Genomic DNA, 16,573 nt, shown 5'->3' on the forward strand with positions numbered 1-16,573 from the left:
GAGATAGGGTCTCACTCTTTCACCCAAACTGGAGTGCAGTGGTGCAATCTTGGCTCTCTGGAACCTCTGCCTCCCAGGTGCAAGTGATTCTCCCATATCTCTCTCCCAATTAGCTAGGACTAAAAGTACCCAGCACCGTGCCCAGGTAATTTTTGTGTTTTTAGTAGAGACAGGGTTTCACCAAGGTGATCTCTAACTCCAGTCCTCAGGTGATCCATCCACCTCGGCCTCCCAAAATGCTGGGATTAAAGGCGTGAGCCACTGTGCCTGGCCTATTTTATTCTTATTTGTATGGTTTTCACAATTTTTAGCTTAAATGGAAAGTATTCACAAAAGGAGAATAATTTGTCTCAACTACATAAAGAAATAATTTTTCTATCCCAAATGAATATAAAGTCACTTCTCACAAAATAAACATCAATTTAGCAGAATTAAGTTTCCTCTTACGGCATCTGATGCTTGAGGATTACCGAGGATCTATGCAATAGAGCACTAAATTTTGGAATTAGCTGAGAATGATCCCAGATTTCCTCTAGTAAACATAATTTTGGCCACAAATGAAGACAAATGATAAAAGTTATTAGCTCAATTCTAGAAGAACACCTCTCATCAGAATTTAATAGATCTTATTTAGGTTTCTAGGAAGTATTTAACTACATAAAACCTATAGGGAAAAATGGCCATATTTGAAAACTGTTACAAGGATCAAAGCAGAGCACAGGATTGTAATGAGCAGAGTCAACAGAACATACTAAAGAGGTATGTATAGTCAGTCCCAGTGGAACCTGCAGAGTCACATTCTTATACACTTATTTATACTTCATCTTGTTCCACGGGCAGATATCCTCATTCTCCAAAGCACAAGGAGCTGCCACTTCTGAGTGGGCCCAACATTTCAAAATCGGGAACACTTGGTCACAATACATCAACAAATCTGGCTCAGTAAAGGTTTCTCCATCTTTACTATGTGGCCGATGATAGCGGTAGTGCACAGGCAAAAAGGCTTGAAAACAATCAATGCACTGTGAATCTTGTCTGGCATAAATGAGAACTTCAGATTCCTTGGACAAATAGTTAGGGGCCTCTATATCAAAAATTTCCAAAACCATCATTGTCTCTGTTAAGTTTCTCTCTCATAATGAAGCCAACTCATATGGATCCACAAAAAGTCCTGTAGGAATGTACTGTTTAATTAAGAGTCAGCACTTCTGTAAGTCCTCAATGCCTTCTCCAAACTTCATTTTTATTAAAAGGTCTCTGTGGAAACCATCTTTCAAAACTTCTTGTCTCAAAGTAATTTCAGAACACGTGGCCCTTATGCCGGCGTCAGAGTTTGCGGCGGTGAAGGCTGGGGCGGGCCGCGCGTGAGCCGAACCAGGTCGCCGCCCCGAGGAGCAGCCAGGCGATCGCCGGAAGCCGCCGCCACCCAAGCCGCCAGGACTGGAGCCAGCTGCGGACGCAGGAAGCACAATACTCTTTTAATTATGGTTGGTTTATTTTTAAAATGTCTCATATTTTAGAATTTTCTGCTCTGTCTCTTCAATGGGTTACCTCTCACCAAGGTTCCTATATTAGTTATCTATTGCTGCATAACAAATTATCCTAAAACTTAACAGCTTGAAAGCGTGTTATCTCACACTTTCTGAGAGTCAGGAATCTGGGAACAGTGTAGCTGGGTGGTTCTGGCTTAGGATCTCTCATGAGGTTGCAGCTATGCTGACAGCAGGGCTGTAGTTATCTCAAGACTTGATTGGGGCTGAGAGATGCGCTTCCAATTTCACTCAAATGATTGAGCAAACAGATCTTAGTTCCTCGCTGGCTATAGGGTGGAGGACTGAGGTCTTTGCCACATGGGTTTGCAATAGGGATGCTCCCAATATGGAGCCAGAGTGGAGATATATATATATATATATATATATATATATATATATATATGGAGAGAGAGAGAGAGAGAGAGAGAGAGAGAGAGAGAGAGTGAGTGCAGAATGCTCTGTTTCTTACATCCTGACCTTGGACGTGACGGATCATTACCTCTAGCAACTCTGGTGTGGTGTGAGGAGCTTACACAGCGTGAGCGCCAGTGGGCAGGGATCATAGCGGCCATCTAGAGGCTGGTTCCCACAGTTCCAAATCCTGGTTCTCTTCTCATTTTACTTTATTCATGCTCCTGGGAGTGCTCATCCATTTAATGAGGCTGCTTCTACCTATGACCAATAATCCCCATATCATTCTCCTTAACGCTCAGTCTTGAGCTCCAGAACTATTTATCCAACTGCAGGGGTACCTCCTCTGAAATATCCCATAGTGATCTCCATAGCTTTTACTATGCTTTACTGGGGTGCCCCTGAACCTTAGACCTACTTCCATTTTGACATGTATCCCCGCATTACATTTATCTGATTCCTCCATTAGACTGTAAGCTGATATTTATTTATTTCTATAAAGTTATTGAGGGTAGGGACTATGTCTTCATTATTTTTGTGTACTGGATGCCTAGTATGAAGTGGGGTCTGGAGCCTGCTTGAGTTTGGGGCTGTGGACTCATGGGTCCATCTGTTTCCATTGTGTGACAGCATCTTTAGGGACAGCCAGACTGCCAAGAATGGGTTCTCAAACTGTGCTTTGTGCTTTTTTCCTTCTTTTCCTTTCCCTCTTCCTCCTCCCAGTCTTAAGATGTAACTTTGAGACAAACTGTATATGTTTTACCTTTCATTTGGAAATACAATCTCAGAATGTGCTGTGAACCTCTGCTCCCTTTCCTTTCCCATGCTATGCTCCCATGCCTACTGCACATTTATTTACCAAAATGCTTGTTAAGCACACACCATACTCTCTTATCTGGTCATATATTTCCTTAGAAGCTTTGTTGTAGTAGGTAGGCAGATGTGAGCAGAGGAGAGGACTCCCCACCCCACAGCAGAAATATCAGTTGTTACACTGTGTCTCTAAAATAATAATTGGCCACAGATGGTGCCAGGGAAAGGCCATCTCCCAGTATATAGAAACACCTGAAGCTGGTGATCAGCAGCTTCCAGATAAGATCTCAGGAGGTGAGTGAGTGAACTCAAGCATGCACATCAAGAGGCAAAGTGGCAGAGTTTAACTGGTATATGACCTTCTAGGAACACTCAACTGGTAAGGGAAGAATGCCTAAAGTAAGCATGCGTACAATTCCAGTAAACACATTGCACTTGTAGCCCCTCCCAGGTGCTGGGAGGCCACTGCACGTGCAGAATGCCAATAAGTAAGAACCCAAGTCCAAGGTGAAACCTGGCACTTGATCTCTCAAGTTGCTCACTTGGCCCTCTTTCTAGAGAACTTTACTTCCTTTAATTCCTGCTCTAATGCTTTTTAATAACCTTTGACTCCTGCTCTAACACTTGCCTTGGTCTCTCATTCTGCCTTATGCCCCTCAGTTGAATTTTTTTCTTCTGAGGAGGCAAGAATTGGGGTTGCTGCAGACCTGTATGGATTCACTGCTGCTAACATAATTTGGTGTCATGTGGCTCGGTTACCTTCTCTAGTGGTAAGAGATCTCTGCCTCTCACCTTCTTCAGCTGGGGGTGTTCAACCCCTGTACACAGTTTCCTTCTCTCCTTTCACTCTCCTGCCTACTTACCAACACTCAGAATGATTCCTCTCAGCCACAGAGGCTCTGCTACCCCAGCTGATCTCTCAGCTCACCCTGACGGGTGGCTCGAGGGGTTGGGAAGGTAGTTGGAGTCTGCACTGAGTAGATCTGAGGCAGTAATGGCCCTCCTGGAGAGGAAGCTCACAAGAGTGGCAGGGCTAAAGCCTAAAATGGTGCAATATCTGGGGTTGCCTCTGCTTTGTCAACTAAAATCCACTCTTTTCCAAAAAATCTGAACTGTCTATTCTCCTGTTTTCCCCGTGTGTATTCTGAAATGGCCTTGCACACCCACTGACTGTCTGCCTCAGGGGCAAGTCTGTCTCTTCTCTGGTTTCACTTCGAATGCTATGTTGCTGTTTTCTCTGCCTTAAAACACACACTCCCTGTTATTTGTGTGTCTCCAGCTCTTGCTGCATCTGCTCAGCAGCAAAGACATGGGCTCTCTTTGTGATTATCCCCTGAGATTTATGCTTGTTTTTACTCTACCAGCACAGATGACTTCCAACCCTTCCCCTGTCTGCCGGCTCATTGCTGGAACAGACATTAATTGGAGCTCTGGCTCTGCCAGCTCCTTATGACTTACCATATGCTCTCCTTTTACACCCCAGGGCCAAGTTTTCTGGTGGCTTTTGAAGCAGTTTGTCTACCTGCATAGGACCTCACTCTTTTTTTTTTTTGAGTTAGCACTCCTTTGGGAAGATGGAAATTCTTCTTTTGCCATTTGTGTGTTCTTACCCCAAGCTCCAAGTCCTGTGGGGGTTACTTTTTTATGTCAAGAGGGCAAATAAATGTCGCCCTCTCAAATCCAAGGGCTGATATTTTTGTGAACGTAAAAAGGCTTTCCCTGAGTATTCCTCGCTTCCTTCTACTTCCTCCTGTAGGCTCCATTTCTCCAATCACTTCCATGCCCTTGTCAAGATGTATCAAGACCTTCAAGGTCATATTCGAAGGGAGGGAAGTCCAGCCCCTTGCAGCAGTTAGCTGAAAACCAGGCTTCTCGTCTACTTAAAGAACATGGGAAATGGGACTCTGAGAAAAGAAATAATCATTTTGTTGCTGGAATGTTCTGAGTAAGAGTCACTATAAGGTCATGAGACAAGGATATAGGCCAGCCCAAGACTGCAGGAGCAAGACACCCACAGGACATAGATGAAGGCCGGTCCTAGGCTAACAGATTATCATTAGAACAGAGACAAAGGCAAGGTTAGGGGTTCATGGTAAGATCAGTTCATTCCAGAACCCCAAGGATGAACAGGGGGCCCCCTTTTCACTCCAGTATCTCCTCTGTTCGCAAGTGGGTACTTGTGATAAGATGGGACCAAGGTTAAGGGTACATGATAAGACCAATTTATTCCAGAACCCTAAGGACAAATGGGAAACACCCTATTCAGGATAATAGAAAAGTAAGAAAGGGTGCCATCTTTTTACTTTTTCCTCTTCTTTTCTCTCTTTGCAGATGGGTAATTGTGTCTCCAGACCACAGGACATGCCCCTCAGATGCATCTGCCAAACTGGGAGAAGTTTCATTCTCCTAAGCCTTAAAACAAAACAACCTAGTTTTTCTTTATAATATTGTTTGGTCTAAAAATCAACTGGAAGGAAATTACAAAAGTCAGCCTTAGAACTTAGTGCCTTTATGCAGGAAATCCTCAAATTAGCCTCCTCAGTCTTTTATAACTGAGAGCAGGATAAGGAGGACAGGGCTAGGGAGAAAGAGAAATGTAGGGACTAGAGGCAGGCTCAACTATTGGCTGCTTTGCAAGCCTACCAGCCCCCTCCAAATTGCCCTAAGGATACTCCTGCAGGTAAGTGCCATTGGTGCAGAAAGCCAGGTCACTGGAAGGCAAACTGCCTCAATGGGATAAATGGGAAAAAGGCCCACATGTCTTGCCCTGTCTGTCACAAACTTGACCACTGGAGATGGGACTGTCCTGAAAGCTGAAGGGCCCCTGAGACAGAATTCCAACCCCTGTTGGCCTTGAGCTGAAAGGGCTCTCCACTCCAGCTGTTTTCCAAATCAGACATTGTCACCAACAGGACAAAGCCAAGGGCAACTGTGAAGGTGGCAAGTAAAATTTAAAGTTTCCCTTTTGAGTTTAAGAGCTGCCTACTCTGTGCTAATCTCCTTCTCTAAGCAACTCTTCTCCAAATCCTGTTGGGATTCACACACCTTTATACTACTTGAGGGACCAATTACCATTCACTCACCAATCTCTGGTAATATCTAAATACTCCACATCTCCTTGGGGCAAAAATATACTTTCCAAGATGGATGTCTTAATATTTACTCAATCTTTGAATTCATCTTTCCCTCTAATAGCCCTATTTCTCCCAAAAAGCTACCGAAATCTTTAACCAATAACTTCAACCTAAATGTTCCTACTTCAGGGGTTTAGAAATAGCCCACTCTTACTCAAACAAGCCCTAGCAAAAAACAACAACAACAAAAAACTAACTGAGCAATCTCTTGAGAGGGATAACTTTTAAAGTATGTAGACAATCTTTTTATCTGCTCCCTTTTCATGGGACTCATGCAGCAATATGCAGTACAACCCTTAACTTTATAACAAAGGAAAATTACTTTTGTTTAATTCAAAGGTTATAAAGAGGTATTTTTGGTGAGGAAGGTTATAAAGAAAAGAGATTTTATATGAGAAAGGTTCTTGAATGGTAAATCCTTGTCCTAAAGTAAAATGACTGGTTGTTTAGGAAAAGAGACATTTAGGACAAGTTAGAAAGTCCAAGAATATTGTAAATGGTTTGTGTGAGTCGTAAAAAGATTTCTGAAAGGGAATTTATGAAAGAAATATTAAATAATTTTAAAAGTTAGTAGGTCTACTAAATGCTTTAAAGTCATAAGCAACTACTATGACTCTTAACTGTACAACTTGCCTGCTTTAAAGCTACTGAATTCTAAGTGAGGTCTGCTGACATACAGAATTAGCCATGCCCCCTAGCTGTGCTGGAAAGTCGAACCTTATCTGCACTTCTCTCTGGTGTTCTAGGCTTCAAACCTAGCACATAATTAGAACAGATTACTTACTAGGATTTTCACCAAAAGTAAAAGTTGCTGAGTTAACTGTGTAACATGTCTGGAAAAACAAGTGCTTTTTTTTTTTTTTTTTTTTTTGAGATGGATTCTTGCCCTGTTGCCCAGGCTCATGTGATCTCAGCTTACTGCAACATTTGCCTCCCAGGTTCAAGCAATTCTCCTGCCTCAACCTTCTGAGTAGCTGGGATTACAGGTGCTTGCCATCATGCTCATCTACTTTTTTGTATCTTTAGTAGAGGAGGGATTTCACCATGTTGGCCAGGCTGGTCTTGAACTCCTGATCTCATGATTCACCCACCTCACCCTCTCAAAGTGCTAGGATTACAGGTTTGAGCCACTGCATGTGGCTGAAAAACAGTTTTACATGCAAGGTGTATGAGGAAAATATAATGTACTTTTGGTAAAACATTATAAGCAGGCATGGAATATAGATATTTTTGCCTAGTTTAGAGGATTAAATAATGGTTTTAAGTTAGACAGAATAAAACTGAAGTTTTGAGCAAGTTGTAGAAGGTCTGTGAAAGACTAATCTTGTAAAAGAAATTCTGTGTATGAACATAGTAGCTAAAAATTAAAGGGACATTATTCAGTTTATCCACAAATTGGACATTGGAGTAAAAGTACAACATGGTTTTCTTAGAGCGTTGTTATGTTCTTTAACAGAAAATTGTAAAGGGTTATAAAAGGTTTATAAAAATCTTACCTTATGGTCAAGCTGATTAAGATTGGACAGATTTATCTACAAGGTTTTAAAATAATTATATTTAACATCAATAGTACACTAATGCAAAAGTAATATCTGGCCAAAATTGTGTAAAACTGATATGACTTAGTATATGTTACCACTGATAATTTTAATTATTATGGTAAATTATTGCATGCCACAGAGATAACAAATTTCCTTGTCAATTGCGCCTTTGGCCATGGCTGCCCTAAGACTTTTTGTCATTTACAGACCATTATTGTCTTCTTTTGAACCTCTGTAAAAGGTGGTTTTATAATTACTATAGGACCCTAACAGGTGCTCTTAAATGCAGGTTTCTTATAACTTTGGAGATTGTGACATTAGAATAGAAGAAAAAACTTTCAGGACTCTCATGGAGAGCTGAAATGTTCATGAATATCAAGCAGAATGGAGTTAACTGCATGGGCTGAACTAATAGAAGACTAAAATAATCCTTTTGTAACTTTTGCTGAAAACTTTGCTGATCCTTTGTTTTTCAGAGCCAAGAAAACATTTTGTCTGAGCTGTTTACAGCTTTTAACAATTATGTAAAATATACTCCTAAAAACAAAATTTGGAGCATATTTGTTTCTTTCTACCTGATTTCTTTAGAATTTGGAAATTATTTGTGAGCATTCTTAAGTTATGGCAATATAGTTATTTGCATAAGTACAATTAGACTCTGTTTCCTTCTGCAACAGGATACAATTGGAGAAAATTATTATTTACCAAGACTTTGACTAGAGTGATGTGCTTTCCTTTAAGGAATCAAATTTGACTTACAGAGCCAATAAAAGCCCCTTGGGAAAACTGCCCTGACAGCTTGTCTACACTGTTCCTGTACAGGGTTTCTGACTTGTGGTAAGTAAAGACTGTCACTTTCTGACAGGTCCAGGAGGCTCAAGTTCTCTTTGGACCTCTAGAGGAGAGGAATTTACCCAACTCATATGGGTATTTGATGGCCCAGACCCATGACTTGGCTTAAGATTTTAAAATGTCTTATCTGAGATTCCTTGTGGAACAAAGTTTCATCAAAGCCCATTTTAAAAGGAGACTATATGGCAAATACTTATTTTTGCTGTACTTTATGTAAATAATCAGGCCAAGTATAATAAGACTAAAGCTTATTTTGTAAACAAATCAGTCTTCCCATGATTTGCTTTTAGTAAAAATGGGAGTCAAGAGAGAGAAAAATTATGTTTCAAGAACAATGGTACACCTGTTATTAGATTCTAATCTTATCAGTTGCTTTTGAGGTTTTTTTCCCCTGCAATTTAGACTGACCCTGCCTATCCTGTGACCAACGAGTGATCTCTGGCTGTAGCTCAGAAGAAACAAGAGGAATGGGATATCAAGCTCCAGATGATCCTCAGTGAGGAATACCATCCTCTCGATATTCAGGAGTCACCCTTCTAAAGAGGAACCCTAGACTGCTCATCAGTGGGACACAACAGAGGCAAAATTCTGCTCCTGTCTCCCTTGGACCTGGCTGAATACTGCTTTCACCAACCCACGGAGCCACCCTGCTCTGACAGCTAGCAAGAGGCCAAGACTCACAGAACCACCACCACTGCCCATCCGTCAGCAGGAGGTAGCTACAGAAGACTGACCTTTGTCCATTTTCCCCAAAGAATTGGAGTCTTGGACTCTTGATGGGGGAAATGTTTACAGTAGGTAGTCAGGTAGACATGAACAGGATAGGAGAGCTCCCCCTCCCCACGCACCTGGGAATGTCAGAAAACCACCAGGTGATGGTCATGCAGTTGTTATACTATCTTTCTAAAATAATAATTGGTCACAGATGGTGCCAAGGAAAGGCTGTCTCCCAATAGACAGAAACACCTGAAGCTGGTGATCAGCAGCTTCTTGATAAGATCTCAGGAGTTGGGTGAGTGGGCTCAAGCATACACATCAAGAGGCAAAATGTTGGAGTTTAGTATATGACCTTCTTCTAGGAACACTTTTCTGGTAAGTAAGAACACCTCAAGTGAGTATGTGTGTAACTCCAGTAAACACACTGTGCATGCAGCCCCTCCCAAGTGCTGCATGCAGACAGCCACTGTGCAGGCAGACAGCCCAACCCAAGGGAAGAGTCAGAGAGAATTAACACAGGGAGAAGAAACATGGCAACATATAAGACAGCAAGTTAAAGGTCAAACAGGGCACTTGATCTCTCAAGTCACCCACTTGGCACTCTTCTAAGTTCACTTTACTTCCTTTCATTCCTGCTCTAAAGCTTTTAAATAAACTTTCATTCTTGTTCCAAAAGTTCCCTCAGTTTCTTACTCTGCCTTATGCCCCTCAGTTGAATTCTTTCTTCTGAGGAGGCAAAACTGAGGTTGCTGCAGACCCATATGGATTTGCTGTTGCTAACATACTTTGGTGCGATGTGGCTCATATGTTCCCTAGTGGTAACAGCTTCAGGGCTCAGATCCTGATAGGTACAGAAAGCTCTGGAATTCTCTCTCCAACAAAAGATTATATCAGAGACAGAACTCACTCCTAGCTGAAGAGTGACTCAATTATTAGGTTGGTGCAAATATAATTGCGGTTTTTGCATTGTTGAAATTTGCTGTTTGATATTGGAATACATTCTTAAATAAATGTACTATGTTATACATCATTTTAATGTGCATTTTTTGCTTTGCACTTTTTTGCTAATTACTTGTTACTTGCTGTTTATTTTATGTTTATTTTAGACTATAGAAATGATGTCAGACAAAAAGCAAATTTGAGTGATTCTTTTTGAGTTCAATATGGATTTTAAAGTAGTGGAGACAACTCACACCATCAACAACACATTTGGCCCAGGAACTGCTAACAAACATGCAGTGCAGTGGTGGTTCAAGAAGTTTTGCAAAGGAGATGAGTCTTGAAGATGAGGAGTGTAGTGGCCAGCCATTGGAAGTTGATAATGACAAACTGAGAGCAATTATTGAAGCTGATCCTCTTACAATGACACTAGAAGTTGCTGACTGTTCTACATTTGGCATTTGAAGCAAATTGGAAAGGTGAAAAAGCTTAGTAAGTGGGTGCCTCATGAACTGACTGAAAATAAAAACAAAAAACATTGTTTTAAAGTGTCATCCTCTCTAATTCTATGCAACAACAATGAACTACTTTCCGACTGGATTGTGATGTACCATGAAAAGTGAATTTTACATAACAACCAGCAATAACCAGCACAGTGGTTGGACTGAGAAGAAGCTCCAAAGCACTTCCCAAAGCCAAACTTGCACCAAGAAAGGGTCATGGTCACTGTTTTGTGGTCTGCTGCTGGTCTGATCCACTACAGCTTTTCTGAATCCTGGCAAAACCATTACTTCTGAGAAGAATGCTCAGCAAATTGATCAGATACACTGAAAACTGCAACGCCTGCAGCAGGCATTGGTCAACCAAAAGGGCCCAATTCTCCATGACAACAGCCAATCACACGTTGCACAACCAACACTTCAAAAGTTGAACGAATTGGGCTTTGAGGTTTTGTCTCATCTGTCATATTCACCTGATCTCTTGTCAACTGACTACCACTTTTTCAAGCATCTCGACAACTTTTTGCAGGAAAAACACTTCCACAACCAGCAGGATGCAGAAAATGCTTTCCAAGAGTTCACTGAATCCCAAAGCATGAATTTTTATGCTACAGGAATAAACAAACTTATTTCTCATTTGCAAAAATGTGTTGATTGTAATGGTTCCTATTTTGATTACTAAAAATGTGTTTGACCCTAGTTATAATGATTTAAATAATTTAATAATTATATTATCAATACTGTGTAATTAGTCATATTCTGCATTCCAAACCCTTTCTTTGAAAACCCCTATGTTCCCTCCACAAATTGAAGAGTGGAATTGCTTTCCACTCTTCCCCTGCTAGCATGAATAATAAAGAAATCTTGTTCCCTCCTATCATAACTATTATCATTTTGACTTCTTTCCACAAGTGGCAAGCAGCTGCACTTTTTTGCCGGTTATGCTTGTTAAGTGGTATGTGCAGCATTCTGTAGAATATTACTCAGACAACAGGTCCTGCACTTTCACCAGGTTTCCTCCCCAGCCATGGGTGAGGTCTTTTCTGAAACACTTCTCCCATCTTTCTGAATTCTGGGGCCATAAATTCTAGGAATCTTTGAGTTGTTAAGATAAAATCTGCAGAGCCTTAAATCCAGCCTGCTGCTCACTCACATCCTCACACTCAGCTGCAGACTGCCTGACAGAGGGCTCCTGACCAGCGCTCCAAACAGACAAGTACACAATCAGGTAAGCCTGGGCCAGCATCATCACTGCCCAGGGCAGGCAGGATGTGGCTCAGGCTGGAGCTGCCTCCCTGCCTCGTGTTGGGGTCTATAATGACTCGAACTGCCTATCTTCACTACTGTTTACTTTTTATGTTGATGCTTCTTTCTTCCTGGCTGTATGTCTGCAGCTCAGTCTATTTCTTCTTTGATTATCATTACAAAGCTCATGGGGCCATCAGAGCCCTTAGGACCACCCAAGTGAACCCCTTATTTTACTGCGATACAGATGGAGGCGAGGGAGGGGAACAGACTTGCTCTCAAGATCACACATCTTCTGTTAACATCTCCTTAGTGCTGATGAAAAAGAGTCAAGCTGTAAAGTATTCGAAGAGATTTATTCTGAACCAAATGTGAGAACCATGACCCATCACATAGGTCCAGGGGGTCCTGAGAATATATGCTTAAGGTGGTTGGGTTACAGCTTGATTTTATACATTTTAGGAGAACAGATGCTACAGGCAGAGACATAAATCAATACATGTAAGGATTACACTGTTTTGGCCCAGAAAGCCTGGACATCTTGAAGTGGGGGCTTCCAAGTCACAGGTGGATTTAGAGATTTTTCGGATTGGCAATTGGTTGAAAGGGTTAAGCTCTTCCTAAAGAGTTGAGGTCAATAGAAAGAAATGTTTGTAGTTAAGATTAGGGGGGTTGTGGAAGCCAAGGTTCATGTTATTTAGATCAAGCCTCCAGGTAGCAGGCTTCATAGAGAATAGACTGTAAATGTCTTTTATCATACCCTAAAAGGTGCCAGACTCTTAGTTAAATCTCTCTTGGATCAGGAAAAGACCTGGAAAGGGAAAGGGATTTTCTATAGGATGTAAATTTTCCTCACAAGAGATAGCTTTGCAGGGCCATTTCAAAAAATGTCAAAGAAATGCATTTTGGTGTAAAATACTTCAATTTCTCTCAGGACCTGCTATCTGTCATGTGGTGCTATACTAGAGTCAGGTTAGAATTTGGTATCTTAGGCTGGGCATGATGGCTCACGCCTGCAATCCCAGCACTTTGGGAGGCCGAGGTGGGCAGATCATGAGATCACAAGGTCAGGAGTTCAAGACCAGCCTGGCCAACATGGCAAAACCTTGTCTTTACTAGAAATACAAAAATTAGCTGGATGAGGTGGCATGCACTTGTAATCCCAGCTACTCAGGAAGCAGAGGCAGGAGAATCACTTGAACACAGGAGGTGGAGATTGCAGTGAGCTGAGATTGTGCCACTGCACTCCAGCCTGGGGGAAAAAAAAATTGGTATTAGGTTGACTTTGGAATGCCCTTTGCCAAGAGGAAGTGCATTCAGTGAGTTGGGGAACTTAGAATTCTATTTCCAGTTTACACGAGTCTCTCTTTTCTGATTTTCAATCTTTCTAACTCTTCTACGTCTCTCATTCTCTCTCTTCTAATTTTTGTTTTCTTCCCCACTCCTTTCCTTTCCCCTTCTCTTTGGACCAGTGCTGAAGGCCATCCACATCCAAGATGGGACTGGGTTAAGGGTGTGTCCATTCAGCTTCTCCAGCCCCAAATTTGGGCATCTGAATTGATCTGCTGGAAAGGGGTATCAGAGTGGGCAGTGCCAGGCTCAGGGGCTACTCTAAGCTCCCAGGACCTGTGGTCAACTCTGCTCCAGCCGGCCCAGCTGACTGGGAGAAAGCATGAGTGAGTGGGAAAGGGTGAACTAGAGGCCTTGGAAGCTGCTCACTCTTCCCATTCCCCCAGCCAAAAGAGGGGCTTTGCATGGGTAGGGGAAGCAGGGGAGATAGAGGAGTCCTTACTTCATCTCTGCAGGTGGTTTACCTGCAACAGGTAAACCTGCATCCTCTCAGATGGAGCTGCCTTTCGTTACATAGGTCAGCTTTCCTGCAAACCACGTTGGGGCAAGTTCAGCCAAGCAGGGCTTAGTGAGAATTTATAGGCCAGAAAGGGGACAGCCAAACTTGCTGCGATAGAAACACTTCTCAGAGGTGCTGTTACTCCAGTCTTCCAGCAGGGGGCGTCCTGTCCCGAGAAAAGGCGAGTCCTCATTTTCCTGCTGTCCTCCCAGCCGAGGAGACTGGATTCCCCTTAACCTCAAAAGAGGGTTAATCTATGCTCGCAGGGGAGGGAGAGGAGTTCCCCAGGGGGCATAACAATGTTCAGAATCTAGTGTCCTGTTTGGAAAAGGTAGACCAATCAGGAGCTGAAACCTGTTGTCCCCACAAAATCCAAGGCTGTAAATATGACCTTGCAGGAAGGAGAGAGGGTGTGTGAGAGAGTAAGCGAGAGCAACAGCAGGCAGAGTGGAAACAGCTGGGAGGAAAGAGGGAGGACGTCTAGGACTGACGAAGACTGTTTTTGGAAATACAATATCAGAATAGACAAACTGGAAATCAAGGCTTCCTTTCCAAAGCAGAGCATTTGGTCACCTGCATTTTGACACTGAGTACAGACTGATAGTTGATAAAAAATTTCTCCACAATTCTTGAGCAGCACCCATTCACTTATAATTTATAGATATAGACCCCTAACTCGAGGGAATTGAGTTATGCAAGGGTTGCTAAGGAACAAGGGGAGATGCAGTAGGTAAGGCAGGGGTTGCTTAGTCACCAGGAGTCCCTTGGTGATGGAGTGGCCAGAGCAGGTCTGGAACTGACGAGGGTCTGTAGACAGAGCCATCTCATGCCAGAGCCTCCTGAAAGTTCACACCTGTTGGCTCTTTGGCCCAGAGCTGCCAGAGCCTGCCTCTCTTCACCTTCCTGGCACTGTCCCGTCCCACAAGAAAGGCATACCCCCAAGCCCCTGAATGGCCTGCTAACTCCTTGCTGGAACCTCTCCCTCCCTCCCTCTCTCAGCAGGACACTGATCAGGTTCTTCCATTACAGTAGGGGAGGGCAGGCCAATGGGAATCCCACATGGGGCGACGCAGGAGCCTCTGGGCTAACATGAATGTGGAGCTGGGAAATTCGGATTTGAGTGAAAGAGGGCCCCCTAGACAAGCATCCCTGGCATTTTCCAGTTCATGGTGAAATATTTTCATACCTGAGTCTCCCACACCAGATCCGCTCCCTGTCTTCACATCTTCACATAGCTACAGAGGCACACCCTTCTCTTCTGAAGGGCCTCCAGAGGGCACGGGTCTCCAGAGGGCACGGGTCTCCAGAGGGCACAGGTCTCCACACAGCAGCCTGGATGTGGCTGCTTTAACCGGCCCCAGCTCAATAGACCTCCCTTCAGAGAGCTTCAATCAGCACCAGCCTGGTGGAGTCATTCAGAACTGCAGTCTGCTCTCTGAGGCATGAGCCCCCCATTCTCTGACTCCAGGCACATAGGAATCCCTGCTCTATCCCAAACACTCTGGGCATGCACACCCTCCATTCCTCCTCTCAGTCTGTTCCCCCCTGACAGGAGCATCTATCCTGTTGCTGCCCCTTTCAAAATCCTCTCAGTCTTCCAGGTCCTATTTACCTGCAACTTTCCCAGCCTGATTAGCTCACCAGTCTTATTGAGCACTCCTGTGTTTCAGGCCCTGGGCCCCCGAGGGAGGAGTAGAGCCTGCGTTCAAGGAACTCACGTAACACTCATTCCTGATCCTCTGCTTCCTGGCTAGGATACTCCATGGAAGCCCTTTGTGAATTGAATGTTTAAAACCAGAAAGCTTTTGCTTATTTAAGGCAAAGCCCTTTGCATAAAACATCTCTGAGAAAGTATCTGAGATGCTGGCAAATTTGCTCCTGAAAAGCGAACTGGAGGGTTTAATTTTTGGACTAGTTTTAAACTGCTTGAGTTTTAAAATTTACCATGAGCAGGTAATCTTTACTTTTAAACTTTTAAATTGTGTGAAATATAACACATCCATAAAAAGTATACAAATACATAGGTGATATATCTCATGGACACCATGTAAGCATCACTTTATGAGATATATGTATTTACACTCATAAAATACAACATTGCCAGCACCCTAGAAGCTCTTTAGTTTGCCCCTTCTTTTATTTATTTATTTATTGATGCTGAGGGTAAATTTAATAAAGCATTAGCTGGCACTCGCTTCTTGGGGATAAAGTTCAAAGAGGAAGGGCATCACATCTCCCAGGTGCTGGGGGAAAAGGCAAACTGCTTCCGAGGGGATGACCGCTCGCTGGAGGACTGGGACAGCGATTCCATCCCTGTGGGGCCTGAGCAGCTGGCATCTTCCTCCTTCTGGAATGGCTGAGAGGAGGGGAGTGTGCTTGTCAGAACTTCCCTCTTTGTAAGTCCTGGGACGTTCAGCTTTCCAGGGGGATACATGATGTTGGGGTTTACCCACATTCACAGGTTGGGCTCATAATCTGGACCATCCTTATCAGGGTTGGGTTTTTTCTCTAGGGGTAATTTTGGTGGCTTAACAATTCGGAGTTTATACCTGGCAAGTTTCTGCTCGGCTAAGGAGAGGTGAGATGTGGCGAAGGCCAGAAAGAGCTCATTCCCCATGTCCCAGTCCAGCAGTCCTGGGACCTGACCATGGAGGCTGGCCCAGAAGTCGAGGTGTTGGAGCGTCACCTGTCCCATCTTCTTTTTTCTGTCACCCTGGATGCAGTGCAGTGGTGCCATCTTGGCTCACTGCAACCTCCAACTCCTGGGTTCAAGCAATTCTCCTTCCTCAGCCTCCCAAGTAGCTTGGACTATAGGCACGTGCCACCATGCCTAGCTAATTTTTATATTTTTAGTAGAGATGAGATTTTACTATGTTGGCTAGGCTGGTCTCCAACACCTGACCTCAAGTGATCCACCTGCCTCGGCCTCCAAAGTGCTGGGATTAGAGTCATGAGCCACCGCGCCTAACCTGTTTGCCCCTTCTTAATTGTAACTGCCTCCCACAGCTTTACCCCAGGAATACCCACTCTCCTGACTTTT

The 16,573-nt window shown here is 43.3% G+C and overlaps 1 pseudogene across 1 annotated transcript; it reads right to left on the reverse strand.

Annotated features, from left to right (window-relative positions):
- Nucleotides 1–25: 25 nt before the first annotated feature.
- LOC108315237 lies at nt 26–15,967 on the reverse strand (annotated as a pseudogene). The gene is made up of 2 exons (XR_005202809.1): nt 15,765–15,967; nt 26–1,450 (listed from the first exon to the last, which is right to left on the reverse strand). The product of XR_005202809.1 is annotated as a phosphatidylinositol-glycan biosynthesis class X protein-like (transcript).
- Between the last annotated feature and the right edge of the window lie 606 nt (nt 15,968–16,573).

Source organism: Cebus imitator, unplaced genomic scaffold, assembly GCF_001604975.1.
Source record: "Cebus imitator isolate Cc_AM_T3 unplaced genomic scaffold, Cebus_imitator-1.0 Scaffold170, whole genome shotgun sequence".
NCBI classification, from domain to species: Eukaryota; Metazoa; Chordata; class Mammalia; order Primates; family Cebidae; genus Cebus; species Cebus imitator.